Source organism: Bubalus bubalis, chromosome 10 (genome assembly GCF_019923935.1).
Source record: "Bubalus bubalis isolate 160015118507 breed Murrah chromosome 10, NDDB_SH_1, whole genome shotgun sequence".
NCBI classification, from domain to species: Eukaryota; Metazoa; Chordata; class Mammalia; order Artiodactyla; family Bovidae; genus Bubalus; species Bubalus bubalis.
Window position 1 is genome coordinate 393,211 of NC_059166.1, and position 8,736 is coordinate 401,946.

The 8,736-nt window shown below is 59.1% G+C and overlaps 1 long non-coding RNA gene across 1 annotated transcript; it reads left to right on the forward strand.

Moving 5' to 3' along the window:
* The first annotated feature begins 303 nt into the window (after positions 1-303).
* Positions 304-7,351, forward strand: LOC112587305. The gene is made up of 3 exons (XR_003111756.3): positions 304-441; positions 1,585-1,717; positions 7,184-7,351. It is a non-coding gene; the product is annotated as an uncharacterized LOC112587305 (long non-coding RNA).
* The last annotated feature ends 1,385 nt before the right edge of the window (positions 7,352-8,736 follow it).

Consider the following 8,736-nt stretch of genomic DNA (forward strand, 5'->3'; position numbering starts at 1 on the left):
ATTTAAAAGGGAGGGGGGCCTGGAACAGAGGGCCCATCAGTCCAGGGCCATCAGAGGAGCTGTCCCTGGCCTCTGTGTCCTTTACCCCGGGGGCAGGTAGCTCCCCAGTGGCCCTTTTGCCCTGCATTTTGGGCAGTGTCTGGGGGAGTTTTTCTCTATTGGCACATTCCTCCGCCCAGTGGCCAGGCTTCTTGAGAGCCAGACGCAGGGCTTGGCCTGCAGTAGTAGGCCTGGGCCCCCCAGATGGGCTGTGTCCTGGTAGGGCTGCTGATAGGTCTGCCCACGCTCCTTCCTGCTTCTCCTTCTCTGAGCCTTGGCCTCCTCTTCCTCTTGGTCTCGGTTATAAATGGTGGTGGTGGCTGCTGCCAAGAGCTCCTCCGAGAAGGTGTTAGACGTCGTGTGAGCTGTTGGAGCTTTCTCTGGGTGTCTGGAGCAGATTGGGTGAGGAATTACCCTTTAAAATAATCATTCCCTCAAAAGAGTCCAAGCTGAGGTTGGTGTGCTTGATTTGCTTCAGCTCCAGCAAGGTCAAAGGCTTCCCTGGTGGCTCAGATGGTAAAGAATCCCCCTCAGTGCAAGGCACCCTGGTTTGGTCCCTGGGTCGGGAAGATCCCCTGGAGAAGGGAATGGCAACCCACTCCAGTATTCTTGCCTGGCGAATCCCATGGGCAGAGGAGCCTGGCGGCTACAGTGGGCTACAGTCCATGGGGTCACAAAGAGTCAGACACGACTGAGTGACCTTCTCTTCACTGCAGTGAGGTCGAAGGCTTGAATAAGTTGGGTCTGCATTCCACTGGGGCCTGCACTAGGGGGCATGATCTCAAGGACTCTGTCCGAGGTCTGGCTTTCCTGAGTGACGAGGCAGAGGAGCAGCCAGAAGAGGTATTGGAAAGAGGACAGTCTGGTGGCAGAAGGGGTTCTTTAGGGAGCCTCTCCCTCTTCTCCATCTCAGTCAGCTTCCCCAGCAAGCAGGTGACGTAGGTCCCACCAGAGCTGATGCTACAGGGTCTGTCTTACAGACCTTACAGGGTTCTGTCTGTCCCCAAGGGCCAAAAAAGGCCCACATGTAGGGGATTTACTCCATCCCCTGCCTCTTACGGGACAGCCCAACTGAAGGAAGGTGCTGTAGTCGATGCTACCAGAGGGGCATTCCTCCTGGTCATCCCCACTCACGTAGGGGCCAGGTGGAGTTACAGAAAAAGATCACTCCCTCTGCTTTGGGGTCTCAAGATCAAAGCCTGACCAGTCCTTGAGGAGGCAACCTAGGGGTAGCAGGTGCAGGAGGCCAGAGCTGTGGGTACCAGCTGAGAAGAAAGAACTTCCAGCACTGGGATCAGGGCGGTCTCAGCCTCTGATGTCACCGACCGTCAGCATTCTCCTCCCGAGGCCTGAGAGAGGCCATCCTTTCCTTCCTGGATTCACCTGGAGAGCCGACGGCTGGGTCAGCAGCACGCCCGGCCCTTCCTTCCTGGATTCACCTGGAGAACCGACGGCTGGGTCAGCAGCTTGCCTGGCCCTTCTCCTGGGGGGCTTGTGGCTCTCTGGCCCTAACCTCGTGATGTCTAGTTGTCCTCCTGTCCCCAGTGCCTCCTTTTGGCTGCGGTTCCCAAGTGGACAGCAGAGTCGCAGAGGCCACCCTCCTGATGGTCCCCTGCACACTGGCCCTTGACGGAGGCTGTGGAGGAACAGCGGTGACAAGCGAAGGCGACGGCCCCAGGTAGGCACCTGAAAGGATTCTTTTATTATTTCCTGTCAGCTGGGCCCTGCCAGCAGGGAACATGGATCTATCAGGAGCCCTCATGGGTCACAGGAAAAAATGTCTTGAATGGTCACCAACTTGATTTAGCAACAGAAGGAATCCCTTCAGATATTCAGAGATAGAAAGAGCCCCAAAAAGGAAACGGAAAAAGTATTTCCAGTGAAACCAGAGGACGCAGGACAGAAAAAGGTGGGACCCAGGCAATGTCACTGAAGCCACCTGCTGCCTAAGCCTGGACCGTGGCCCTGCCCCTCAGGGCGACCGCTGCCAGCAGGGAGAGGCTATCGGGGCATCAGCGGGAGGGCTTGACCAGTGCCTCGGCCAGCGGAGTGGCACTCCCTCAAGAGGCCAGGTGTTGGCGGGTGAGCCGTGCCCTCTCTCTTCTCTTTCCCAGGCACTTGCTCTAAACCTGGAGCAGAGGGCAGGGCCCAGCACTCGAGGGCGGGCCTGGAAACTGCCTTGTCCCTGCCTGGCTTGTCCTGCCGGTTCCTCCCTCCAGGGTGGACGTGGGCGCTCGTGGGCCCGGGCCTGGTGAGGAGGACTCATTTCTTGGTCCTCGCTCACCTTGCAGTGCCTCCTGCTTCTGGTCCCCACTTCCTTGGCCACCAACTGGGCAAGATGCTTCCTTCTGATGCCCGCCTGCAGGCCAGGGACACTGGGCCCTTATCTGTGCCCACTGGAGAGGGGACAGACAGCCCCCAGGGGACGGCACTCACTCCCCTGGGACCCCTGACCCCAAAGGCCCTGAGAATCTGGCCCCAACCGCCGCTTCCTGCCCACAGGAGCTGCTGCGTCAGCACCAGCTTGTTCTGCCTTCCTCCCCGAGTGTCAGTTCTCCCGCAGGCACCGGATGCCCTGAGCCACGGCCCAGGGTGTGGTTGAGCCCCAGACGCCCTCTTTTGTCCCCTTTGGGTCTCAGATGTTGGGTGTGGCCCTCCGAGGATGCCCAGCTCACAGGGGCCTGTCTCTGTCCTCGGCCCTGGGGGGCCTGGCGGCCTTCCTGCAGGACTCCCAGGGACATGGGTCACCCCCGCCCGCCATGACGACCAGCACTCACTGCACTAAGCCAAGTGCTTGTCAGTGCCACACGCTCAGAATCACACTTCCACACGCAGAGCGTCACACAGGGACACGAGGGGCCGCCTTCTCCCATGAGGGGACCGGGGTCTTATTCCTCCAACTCCAGCTGAAGCGCCGGGGCGGCCGTTGGGCACCGTGTGGAGGTGGCACCCGCCCCTCTGGAGGAGGATTCAGACCTGGTGCCAGCCAGCTGGGCCCGTGGGGCGGGGTGACCCGGTTAGCGGGGAGCTGGGGGAGACCCGGGCTTTAGGGCATCTCACCGCCGAGGAATTGCAGAGGGGCTGCCTTCCGTTTGGCTGACAAGTTTGCTCTGCAGAGAATGAGCAGGATGCCCAGCGCTCTGCATGCAGAGCCCGGGGGCCCAGCCCCGCCCGTCGGGAGGGTGTCCTCGTGGCTGGCGGGCCCCCACCCACCTCCAGAAGTCCAGCTGCGACCAGGCGAGCGCCTCTCAGCCGCTCTGTAAATATTTACTGGGCGTCCAGGCTGCATGCTCGGAGGCTGTTGCCACATCACAGAACAAGCAAGTTCCCGAAAGTGGAGCCTCAGAGGAGGGCAGGGGTCTGGCCGAGGAGGCCCTGCTCTGGCTGCCCTGGCTGCTATGGTGGACAGGGGGTCACTGCTGCTTTTATTCCCATCAGGCAGCTGAAGAATGAGGCTCTGAAATCTGTCCAAGTCAGGCAGCTGCCAGTGGCCTTGCCATTGGACCAGCGCTGGGATGTTTACACGGACACAGAACAATCACCCGAGGGCCCGTGCTTCGCTGGTCAGCGTTTACTAGCCCCTGCCACCACCCAGCTTTAAAGTGTCGCAAAACATACCCAACATGAGCTTCACTCTGCCACAGGGGGCTCCTGGTGACCCAGGCGTTCACGCTCGGAGAACCACAGTAAATTGTCGATATTCACTGCTTGACCCACAGAACGACAAGCTGTGCGATCAACCTCTGTTGTGTTATTTTGTGAAACAAGAGGGAAGAGAAGCCCTGGACGTCACAGGGGCTCCTCCTGCAGGTGTGAAGGAGGCCCCGCCATCCCTGTGTTTCCCGGACACCAGCCTCAGGCTGTGTGCAGCCGCCTGGCAGAAGGGATCCCGCAGGCAGGGGTGGACGCCCTCCCAGGCCTGCCCTGCCATCCTGTACTCGAGCACGCAGCAGCTCCTGGGAAGATGCTGGCCAGACATCTTACAGCTTCCGAACCAGCACCTGCACTTTCCTCAGGCTCAGCCGCGATGGTGCATGGAGCCGGCGAGAAGATGGGGCGGGGGAGGGGGTCCAGCGGAGCCAAAGGCTGGAGGGGAGGCGGCAGGGCCTGCAGCCACATCAGGCTGTGTTCTCTTACTCCTGAGCCTTCCAGTCACCTGGAGGGGCCGGTCGTCCTTCAGGTCACGTCCCAGCTGCCATCTGAGCCAGCAGCACCCCGCCCTCCCCGCACGGATCTCCCTCCTCGGGGGTCTGCAGCGCCTGGTTCGCCCGGATCAGAACAGCCTGGCCGCACCCTCCCCGCTCTGAGGAGGTGGAGAAGATACATGCTGTGTTCCAGCAGCCGGCCCTGCTCGTGGCGTGCTCCACCAGTGTGTGCTGGGTATGCAGGCGGGTAGGGGATACTCCAGGCTGGGGAGCAGATGCGCAGACGGCCACATGCATTTTCACGTTTGTGTCTTCAATAAGGAGACCAGGAAGAGGGAAGACCTCAAACCTTGAACCCGCCCTCCCTGTGGGGCTTCATCTCCTCAGCCCGTCCGTCCTCCTTTGACCTTTCAGTGGATGTCTGGGGAAGGTGGTGGCCTCAGTGATTCAGGGCTCGGGCTCTGGGGTCAGATGGACCCCCAACCATCCCCTGAGCCGTGGGGTCCTCACGGTCTGGCCTTACGGATACGGGGGGACATGGTGGATCTGGTAGGCTGTGGTGGGACCTGGCGGACGCTGTGGGACGTGCTGCACCAGGAGGAGGGATCAGTGGATGCTGTGGGACGTGCTGCACCAGGAGGGGGGATCAGTGGATGCTGTGGGACGTGCTGCACCAGGAGGGGGGATCAGTGGATGCTGTGGGACGTGCTGCACCAGGAGGGGGGATCAGTGGACACTGTTGGACGTGCTGCACCAGGAGGGGGGATCAGTGGATGCTGTGGGACGTGCTGCACCAGGAGGGGGATCAGTGGACGCTGTCGGACGTGCTGCACCAGGAGGGGGGATCAGTGGATGCTGTGGGACGTGCTGCACCAGGAGGGGGATCCGTGGACGCTGTGGGACATGCTGCACCAGGAGGGGGATCGGTGGACGCTGTGGGACGTGCTGCACCAGGAGGGGGATCAGTGGACACTGTGGAACGAGCTGCACCAGGAGGGGGTCGGCCCGGCTGTCCTGGGGTAGCTGCTGTCGCCATTGAGCAGCGCCTTGAAACACTGGAAACGTGGACAGAGTTACTGAGACAGACAGACAGACAGACCTTCACTCACCGTAGGTCAGGCATCTGCACTGAGCCTTGAGGAGGCACACAGCCCAAGCCTAGACTTTGACCAGGGGCAGTGGGGCCTTGGCGGTGCGGGAAGAGGAAGCGATGTGCAGGGCAGACCTGCGAGGAGCTGAGGCCAGCACGAGGTGGAGAACTGGCCTCTGGAGCTCACCCGCAAGCCCCCTGGGGACCAGCGAGCTCTGTGTCTGAAGCCCATGAGGCCCGGAGGAAGTCCTGTGGCTCCTGGAACATTCTTCCTTGTCCCACTCCTCCAGGCCCAACCTGCATAGCACATGTGTCCGGCGTGGGCCTCAGCGGAGACGGCAGGTTGGGAGGGTCAGGCAGGGTCCTTGTGGATGCGGCTGCAGGGCTGGACAGGATGGCTGTAAGCGCCCTCCCCTTGTCCTGCCCGAGCTGGACGGCACAACCCCCTCAGCCCCAGACCCTGGAAGCCCCGCTTCTGTCCCGCTGTGTCTGGCCTTCGATGCCACACGAGTGCTTCTGGGACCCGCTGGAGGCCAGCGTGGGGCCCGACTTGGGGTCCTGCCTCATGGGGACCACAGTCTACAGGAAGCTGAACAGAGAGCAAGTAGCCACACCCAAGTCGCTCACTGCAGCCGCCCTGAGTGCCACGACGTGGAGGGCGACCGTCACTCTGTGCACAGGAGGGAGGATTCGGCTCAGGACCAGGGCGGACAAGGCCTTTGTGGAGGCCACCGGCAGAGCCCTGAGGCACCAGCAGGAGTCTGTGGAGACCGAGGACCGAATGCCCAGGTGGGGGGCAGTCACAGGTCACGGGCAAGGACCCCAAAGCCCAGGCAGTTTGAGACTCAGGACCTGGGCTCAGTGGGGTGCAGGTGTGGCCCGAGGTGAGCCCAGTGGGAGGGCAGGTCTTCATGGGAAGGAGGCCAGGTATCCCCTGACTGAATGGTACCTGTGGCCACGCAGGACCATGTTCACCGGGGCCTTGGTGCTTCTGAGAAGCTCATCAAGATTGCCGGGAGAAATATCAATAACCTCAGATATGCAGATGACACCACCCTTACAGCAGACAGGGAAGAACTAAAGAGCCTCTTGATGAAAGTGAAAGAGGAGAGTGAAAAAGTTGCCTTAAAACTCAACATTCAGAAAACTAAGATCATGGCATCTGTTCCCATCACTGAGGAAACAATGGAAACAGTGAAAGACTTTATTGGGTTCCAAAATCACTGCAGATGGTGACTGCAGCCATGAAATTAAAAGATGCTTTCTCCTTGGAAGAAAAGTTATGTCCAGCCTAGACAGCATATTAAAAAGCCAAGACATTACTTTGCCAACAAAGGTCCATCTAGTCAAGGCTGTGGTTTTTCCAGTGGTCCTGTATGGATGTGAGAGTTGAACTATAAAGAAAGCTGAGCACTGAAGGTTTATGCTTTTGAACTGTGGTGTTGGAGAAGACTCTTGAGAGTCCCTTGGACTGCAAGGAGATCCAACCAGTCCATCCTAAAGGAGATCAGTCCTGAATATTCATTGGAAGGACTGATGCTGAAGCTGAAACTGCAATACTTTGGCCACCTGAGGCGAAGAGCTGACTCATTTGAGAAGACCCTGATGCTGGGAAAGATTGAAGGCAGGAGGAGAAGGGGATGACAGAGGATGAGATGGCTGGATGGCATCACCAGCTCAATGGACATGAATTTGGGTAAACTCCAGGAGTTGGTGATGGACAGGGACGCCTGGCGTGCTGCAGTCCATGGAGTTGCAGAGAGTCAGACACAACTGAGCGACTGAACTGAACTGAACTGATCCTCGTGGCGGCCCGCCACCTGGACCTCGAAGCTCCCCACCCCACCTCCCCGCCCCCCGGGTGACTTCAGCCTCCCGTCACCACCTCCCTTTGCCCCCCACCCTCCAGGTGCTGTCTCACCAGGTCCTGCCTGTGGCTGTCTGAGGCACACGTGATGCAGACTCAATAGGCCTCCTCTCAACTCTGGGGTCTCCAGTAGCTGCCTGCTCCCTGGCCTACCGTGAGTCCGTGAAGCCCCTCGTGGCCTATCTGCCCCTCATTCACCTCTGCCCCTCAGCACTCGCCCTCCTCTCTCGCCCCGTGAAGCTTCCTTCAGCATCGTGGACTCCCTCCTCGTTTGAATTCAGGGTGCCCCCTTTCCTGGGCCTTTGCAACACCTCCCTCCGGAAGATGCCCCGTGTCTCCCCATCCTGGGTGAGGCTCCGGCACCCCATCTGTCCATCAGGCCTGAGGCCTGCAAACCCCGGACACTCTCTCAAGTCTACCCCTGCCTCTCCCGTCACCCGTGAGGGCCTCGCCATGACATGACCTACACCTTGGTCTACATTACCTGCACCCAACACGATGCCTGAGCTACAGAAAGGAGCTCAAAAAAAAAAAAAAAAAGAATTTTACATGAAAAAAATGACTTTCTGTTTCTCTCTGACTCTTAGGGGAACCAAGAGACTTTCTTGCTTCACAGGATCTGGACTTGGTGGTGCTGATTGACGAGCTGGGCGGCGAAGTGCCCGAGTGGAGGAGGAATTTGAGAAATCAGGGCCCTGGGTCTTGCAGGGAATTTCCTGAAAGCCCCACGTTAGTGAGCAGGAACTAGTTGCCATTTCAAGGAATGATGAGCTCTCCTTTTGGCACATTGGTCTCTAAATTTCCACATTTAGTGGTAAGCTTTGCTACAGAACAAAGACTCAGCAAACCTCAAATTATGCCTCTGTGGCTGCTCGGTTTGCTAGAAAGCTGGGCCAGGCCTCCAGGAGCACTTAGTGAGAATCGAGGCCTTTACGTCTCGATGCCTCGTGACCTAACTTTCCTGGGGAGTGGGAAGTCTGTGTCACTGATCCTTATTGCACAGCTGACGTGCCATGTCCCCAGCCCTCACACGCACAGTCTTATCATCCCTCAGAGCAAGCCTGTGGCACAAGGGCTCGGTCCTCACCACCTTACTACTGAGAACGCTGACGCCTGGAGAAGCTCACTGGCCAGCACAGGTCACACAGCTGGTCAGGATCAGTGCACGAATGCACTCAGGAGGCCTTGTCCAGGGTCAGCCAGGACTCCACGCGCTCATGTTTGCTGTAAGTCTCTCAAATGGCTTAGCTTGCAGCCAAGACCCTAGTATATACATAGGCATCAAGTGTGGTTCTTTCTAGAAGTGGTCTTCCCCTGCAAGCACCTTTAGCCCTACTTCTCCTCCAGACCCATTACCCTGTGTTCACCTAGGACGTGAGGTCACCTGTTGTCTCTGATCCTCCTCATGGTGTGCGCAGGGGGAGTGGAGGAGCACCACCGGCTGTGGGGGAAGTTCAGAAGCAGCAGCCTCCCAGCCCCTCAGTCTCACTCCACCCCCTTACTTTCTGATCTTAGCCCCTCAGTCTCACCCCAGCCCCCCAGTCTCACCCCCGCCCCCTTATGTCTTATCCCAGCCCCTCTGTCTGACTCCAGCC